Below are 7,809 nucleotides of genomic sequence, written 5' to 3'. Positions count from 1 at the left end.
CGTTTTTTTTAGATTACCATTTCGTTTCAGCATCATGTCGATGCACGCTTTGAGGGGGGTAATGCCTAGAACCCTGCCTTGTGTTGTTTACTTGCGTGTTTTGTTGCCAGAATCTGGCCACGCTTGACTGTCTTATCAATGTTCGAGGGGAAGCACGCGTTTCCGTCTTTTTTTTTCATATGCTGCACAAGCCCAGCATTCGATTTCCTGACGCTCGTCTGTGCACGCTATTTTGAAGACTGGTACTTTTTGAAGGTCAGGAAACCTTTTTCTTTCGGCTTGCCTCAAATGTAGCAGATTGAAAAAGGCAGTGGACTGGGACTAGAACATGCACTTTATTACGCTTGCGGCACTTGTCGTAGCACATTCAATACTAACTCGTCGTGTTTGTCGTTATCCTCTTCCCACTGCGCACTGTCGTCACTTCCATCCAGTGTGTTGGTGATACTGCACTTGCAGGGGCCCGTACGGTTAGCTTGGCCAAAATTTTTTCCAATGCCGTGGTCACTTGGCTGAGTGAAGCGCACTTGATGCGCTCGGTAGGTGTGAGTTGGTGGCCTTGGAGTGTCAGCCAGTCGCAATGCCTTCGCAGCCTGTCCCTCAAGTGACCCTAAAGGATGGATGAAATAGTTTGAACTGGAAGATCATGTTTGGTAGCTCTCTCAGCTGAGCTGGCGTTTGTCACCTTCTTCCCTTTCATTTTTTCACCATTGCGTCACAAAGTAGGGGCGAAGCACAAGAAGCACTGGTGCGGTCTATAGTGCAATTTCTGGCTACGGTAGCCTTTACGTCTCCAAGCCATTGCTGACTACAGCAACATTTTTCACCGAGAGAACGCGAAACAGTTTTAGATGGCTCGAGCAGCCGGTGTGCCTGCCTACTCCCGATTTCCAGACCCTATCCAGCCGGCTCCTAGCAAAGCCTTTTTTTTGGAAGCAACAAGTGTCATTCCAAATATCAAGTGCAGCGTCCTGGAGGGTGCCTTCATTTCATCTGGCGTTGGCGGGCATCTCATATCTTCTCTCACAAGGCGAGAACCTAGCGTCTGCCATGAAGTCACAAGGGCGGATATTCAAATGAACTTACCGTGCGTCATTAGGCTCTGCAGCCTTGCTTACCGTCAGTCCTCCCAAACGGCGATACCATACTGAGCTGTGGACCGGTGTCCACCATTGCCTTGTTTTTGACCGTATTTGCACCTGGCCTGTTTTTGTTACAGTAATCGTTTCTTGAAACATGGGGTATGCTCGACAAACGGTCACAGAAGACAACGCCGCTTACTCCAATCGGCCAGTGTGGTGTAAGACAACTCCAAAGCAGCGGACTGCTGTGCAGCTAAAACGAACATAGTACGCCCAGTACCAACAGCAGTGCGCACTGGTACTTCCGTTCCTACTGCTGGAATGCGACTAGCTTCTCCTCAAAGTCAGAGGATAGGTTTATTTTATTCGCAGTTTTTGCGCTGAGAGTTTGAGAGGATACCGGGGTGGGAGACTGTGCACAGTGCGTTCCTCGCAAATGCATCACGTCGTTGGCCTTGAAAACGGCCTTTTGGAAGGGAAAAAAATGCAGTCGACTTCCTTGGCTCATGGTCTGGGGAAGGTGAGAAGACAGCGGGAAGAGTCCTAGTCCGAGTCAGTGCCAACATTGCTGGTCGTTGCCTCGTTGGCTTCAGACTCCTTGTCGTCATCCCACAGCAAGTGGTCTTCAGGGGCATCCGGGGCATTTGATAGGCCCGTCTTCTTGAAGCTGGAGGTAGAGGCCCAAGCCACGCACCAGTGAGGCGAGCTCACCCGCCGCGGTGGCTCAGTGGCTAAGGCGTTGCGCTGCTGAGCACCAGGTCGCGGGTTCGATTCCCGGCTGCGGCGGCCGCTTTTCTGATGGAGGCGAAAAGCAAATACGCCCGTGTGTGCGAGATTTCGGCGCACGTCAAAGATCCCCACGTGGTCAAAATTAATCCGGAGCCCTCCACTACGGCGCGCCTCATCGCCTGCGTTGCGTCGGTGCGTTAAACCCTACAATCAATCAATCAATCAATCAATCAATCAATCAATCAATCAATCAATCAATCAATCAATCAATCAATCAATCAATCAATCAAGTGAGGCGAGCTCACGCTGGCTTACTCTTGGTCATTCAGCCCATGGACGAGTGGGGGTAGCGAGATTGCCTGCTCTGTACGAGCTGCGCCTTGCGCTCCCTGGCTTCGTCCTTTGATGGTGGCCTAGTGCAGTTCCCAGCCTCTTGTTCAGACGCAAGGGACTTTGTGCTCTCGCGGCTTGTCCTGTACGACTGGGTCTCGCACCGTTGCACCGCGTTCATCATCAGCTCGGCTACATATCCTGTGAACAAACAGTGCATGGCAGGCAATTTTTCAGGAATTCAGCATCGTAATATTTACTGTTGTATTTACTCAAATCTAGGCTGGCCCTGATTCTAAACCGACCACTGAAATTTTGAAGGCCAGGAAAAAAAACCTGAGTGTGAGGCAGCTGAAATAAGCAAGGATGACAATAGCCGCAAAACTGAACTGCGTTTATTCGCAACGAACTTGCCTGGATTGACTCAACATTTTCCTCGCTGGCTTACTCCGTCTCGCCTTCATTAGCGCATGCGCAATATTCTGTACTGTAAAGTGCACATGCAATGCTGTACGCTTTTGAACAAGCTTTCAGAGAAATTGTCTACAGCCTACCTCCATCACAGAGACACCTTTTATCAATGTTACGTTGCAGTCTGATAACATTACTGAACAAGCAACCGCAAGCTGTCGCAATTGCTAGTTGGTTTTGTTCATGGGTCATAACAGACAAGTGGTCATAACAGGGAACGTGCTACTGTCCGCCTGTCCCTCGGTGGTATTGTTGGCTAGCAAATAAAAAACAGACTGTCTAGAGGCTCAGTGGTGATTTCTTTACAACTTGGAGTGCAAGCTCCTTCTGTAAAACATTTTACTGGCACTTACTGTAGCTTCTGTCCTCCTTGACTGGGCAGGCGGTATAGTGCCCCTTCCTCGACTTGGATGACTTGATTTTATACCTCTTAATCCCATCCTGTGTCTCTGCCTGCTCCCGTGACGCGTTCTTGTTAAAGTGGAGCATAGCGAGGCGAGTCCTGCAGAAAGAGTTTGCAAAGCCCTTAGCTCAGCTCGGTGTACTTTGCAATAGTTAGCTCACTTGGCTTTCATCACCCCTTGAGTGAAAGCATTCGATTTTGGGGCAAAGTGGATCAGCACGCTGTGGAAGGATTCCAGAGAGAAGGTCTGGGCTGCAGGCGCTATCTGTGTCAAGTCATGCAGCAGGGAAGGGCTCTCCACGATGCCTTTGAGGGCAGCAAAAGCTCAGGACGCTAGAAAGGAGACAGCAAAACAGGGCTTAGGAATCCGGTACAGTAGCATTGCGTGCACTGGCCATCATTTAGCATGTAGTGACATTGCCAGTGTGCTGCAAACTCCCTCCTTATACATTCCATGACAGCTGCAGGTGTACAGATGCCTACCCCCTAGTCACTGCTTGCAAGTTAGAACAGTGTGGACCCAATAATATAGCCACTGAGCTGCAATCCAGAGAGGTGTGCCTCTTCAAGGCAACCGCAGATAACTTCGGAGCTGTTGAGACATTCCATAAAAGGAAGGTACACTGAAGAAAGAGCCATGCAATGCAAACAAACACAAATCAGTTTAACTCTTTTGCTGCTGCCAGAAAATTGACCAATTTTTAGGAGTCCAAGAAAACATTTTTTCCCCCTAAAAACATTGGTTAGGCACTAATTACAGGAACGCAAAATGCACAATATTTAACTGCCTTCCCAATAACACCAGTTTTTTAAATGTTTTTATATATCATAGTTGTGAAAAAAATAATCAAAATTTCTGTCAAGTTGTCGAAAAAAATGATAGAAAAGGAGTTGTGTAAATCAAACCACCGATAGTAGAAAAAAATTAGGATATACTTTTGTCGGGAAACATTTCAAAAACATTGCGCAGAACATTTTGTCAGATATATAAAAAAATATTAGCACGCACGGTGCTCGTGTGTTGCGGTGAAGCCCAACCTCCAATTCAAAATGTGCAATTTCGGGTGGTTCCCTGGAATAAATCTGGCGGTTTGACATTATCAGAGGCACCAATTTGCCCCCACATAATGTAAAAACATCTTGTTAATGACTGACTTTGCATTTACAGCGAGCACAATATTTGGGACAAGCACGCGATGCGGAAAAAAACATGGATGAAGTTGAAAACGGAACGCCGTGGTTGATGCTTGTGGACGCTCACGGTCAGTTATCTCTCAAAACATAAAGCTAAGCTTTATTATCATCTTCTTCCTCGCAATTGTAGCCTTGCTCGCAAAAAATGAGGTACGATGCCCTAGAATCGTTCCCTGTGATCTTTGGCCGAGTAGCAGTTGCGCGATAAAAAGATCAGCACAACGAGCCTCCTCTATTGCAGCGCCCCCTAACAGTTTTCAAATGACACAGTACAAAAACTTATCGGAGACTCTGTCTGAATAGACAGTTCAACTACGCAGCAACATTAGACACCCGGATATACCCTCGCATGGAAACGAAACTGGAAGGCGAACAGCTGGCAGTGTAAGGCCTGTTTGAAGCACTGTCCTGGGCGTAACAGATATCTGGCGACTAAGTGTGATCTTTTGACTTGCATCCAAAGTTCTTATCGCAGAAATCGGGTTAGGGTGGGGGAAATCAGGAGCGGCGTGCTTTTTTCCAGGATCAGTCGCGGACGCTGCAGGTGCCATGGCAGGTAGCCTTGAAGTTGGGTAACTGCGTAGTAGCGCTAAATATAAATTTTGCGATGCAGAAACGAAACTGAAACTTGTAAACCGTTCGCGACTGGTCCTTGGGTAAGTAGAACTACCACAGGACGTAGAACAACATGCGCAAAGGCAATAAAACTGCCTAAAATCATAAAGTAGCTTTCTAACCAGGCACTGCTTGACATTTTCAGCCGATTTCTGGGATTATTACAGTCAGAGCGCGAACCTGACGATTGAAAATTGTTTGCTGGTTTACCATTCACTCTCTCATAGCAAAAAACAAACGCTGGTGCAGAGTAATTACGAGTGCATGCATTCTTCGTTGGTAGCAGTGAAGTGCGATGACCACGCCCCTTTTCCACACCCAGGTGTTTCAAAAGCGTGTCAAAACTCATGTTTCCGTTCAAAAATGAAAAAAAAAAACTGATTTTGAAAGCCCATTTTCTGATCTAACTCCGAACAGCTTTACTTGTTCGAGCAACGCCTGAAACGCAATGAAAAGGCGCTCCCAAAGTATCTATCAAATTGATCGATGTGGTGCTACGCGACAATACAGGCCTTTTGTAACTATTACAAAAGGCTTTTCTGGGTCCTTTGAAGAGCGCCACTTTTCTTCCATCTCCTGCACTGTTTTCCCACTTGCTGAATATTTTGCAAGGCTAGTGACGCATAGCAGCCTTGCTTACTGGATGAAACACACAAGTACTAACCAGTGAATTTAAAGAGAAAAAAAGAGGAACAAATGCATTTTAACTCTTTTGCTACCGCACCACTATAGCGAATCAGGGGGGGCGGCTCGCCGTTGCGTCAGCAGCGATCGGCTCGCTGCGGCGTCGCGCTCATTAGCTGAGAAGGGCTATCTTCAAAAATTGTTTAAAAATTATCCGTGCAACGTATGGGGCTCACACGTGGCTCAAAAATCCTCCGTTATGTGTTCTACCACCTGAATGCATTTGATTGTAATCTTCACAAAGCTTTTCTGGGTCCCTTTAAGCTCGTGACCTTACAATTCTAAAGAGGTGGCATGTAAGCACTTCGTGTATTTTCCTTTTTTGTGGCATCTGCAGACACAGGAAAGATAGAAAGTAGAGCTGGTACAGTGCCAAGCCAATGCCCGAGGAAGAGCATGTAAGCACAGTTTGGCAACACAGCCATTTTGTGCACACGCTTGTGCTTCTGCAGCACATGCCACGAGCATAACTCGTAAGGGGCAAATTTTTGCTGGATAACTTACATGGTTTGATCCACTGTCTGTCCTCAAGGGGCTCGTGCAGGCATTCAGCAAAGGGCCCGCCGTGGCCAGTGTGCACATCACACACACGGTTCAGGATGCTTTTCCACATGCTGAGGATCAGCTCACTGTCACCTTGGCCTATTGCAGCCACCTGGATCCAGCACTCCAGCACCGCGTGCCTTTTGCTGGCAGCACGGAGCTTCTTCTTGACGCCTGGGATATGGATACACAGGAGCTCCGTCAGGCCATGCTTGCGACATTTCCAGCTGCTCTTAGCTGATAAAGTTCAGGACAATTACCCTTGGCGATGTGCCAGATGTCGAAATAGTGCCTCATACCAGGCCTCTCCAGCCTGCAGTACCGCCTGATGCTAGGGTGACGGTCTGAAGAAAAAAGTGAGCCACATGAACTGTTTTACACTCGGAGCCAGTAAAGTTAGTTAAGCTTTGTACAGTTTTTTAGCACACTACTTGTTAGCCATCGTTAACGGTCAGATAGGACTGGTTTTGGTTCCATTTGGTTGTTGGCGAAGGCACACGACGAGTGAATGACCAAGCAGATATTCAACGCTTTTGGAACTAATCTAGGTTAGTAGAATGGGTTCTAGAGTAATTTTAACCTGCTCTTGTTGCCCTAGTGTAACATCTTTTTCTTTTGAGTACAAATGGCGAAAGCATTGACGAAGTCATGCAGGTGTGGTAACTGCTCCACTAAATGCAGTTGCATCATAACTCGCCACAAGTGTGATCACCGCCTCACCTTGTGACACGCGTTGCGTGACGTGCCCAAGTCGCAAGTGGAATGTGCCTTTAGTCCTTGTGAAGAGTACACTACTTATCCCTTCAACACACACCATCGACTTCATCAAACAGATTGCCTTCTCCTGCCTCCAGGCCACTCATCTGCACTGCTGCCTCTGTCGTTAGTACCCAGAATGATGATGATGACCAGCTGCACCATGCTGACTGAACACATGCACCATTCAACACACGTTATAAGTGCCCCTTAGCAGGCAGCTACAAAAAACCTTGTAAGGCTTCATTTAAGCTTAGACTTATTCCCAAAATACCGAGACTAAGTGGTACAAGTATGCTGCTGTAGATGAAACAAGTTGCTATATAAATGTGTGAGCCATCTACAACCACTAAAAGACACCTGCTAACCTAATGTGGCTTGTGCGCTTCTATAAGAACCAAACTGGAGTGGTTAGCTGTTGCACGTCACTTGGTGACTCGGCATAGATATGCTGCTGCTGTTTTTAACTTGTACTAACCATAGGCATGCTTTTACCACACTAGCACTCTTGATTCTGCACCCTAGCTGTTGTAGCCAACTAAGTTGCAAACTTATGCAGCATCTGTCTCCCTTTCTAATGTCATTGACTTTTTTTCCATTTCACTAGGATACATTGGTCTGATGTGATGTACCAAGTTTTTTAGGTCGCGTACGTCATAATGAAACTGGAACTAGTCTTCCATGTTTTTGCATTTTCCACTGCACATTGCTGTGACACAGGAGGGACTGTGCAAGTTACCTCTGGTCAGGGACTGCACCATCACTCTACTGGCATCAAGCTTCTCGAGGCACCTTTTTAGTCCCTCCTTTTCTATGGAGACACTGGTGGGTACAGCGCTTGACTGCAGGAAAAGAGCAACCGAGTTTAGGGTTACCTTTTTCTGTGCGTATGTGGAGGGCCTACCTCGCCAACCCGGATTAGCTCGCTGAGAATGATGCGGCCAACCTCTGTGGCCAGCACACTGTACGTCATGTACGTTGCACTGAAGCCGGGAGAGTCAC

The sequence above is a fragment of the Haemaphysalis longicornis genome, unplaced genomic scaffold, assembly GCF_048455015.1.
Source record: "Haemaphysalis longicornis isolate Haplotype H1 unplaced genomic scaffold, Haemaphysalis longicornis Haplotype H1 scaffold_1, whole genome shotgun sequence".
Lineage (NCBI taxonomy): Eukaryota > Metazoa > Arthropoda > Arachnida > Ixodida > Ixodidae > Haemaphysalis > Haemaphysalis longicornis.
This window is presented reverse-complemented; position numbering follows the sequence as displayed.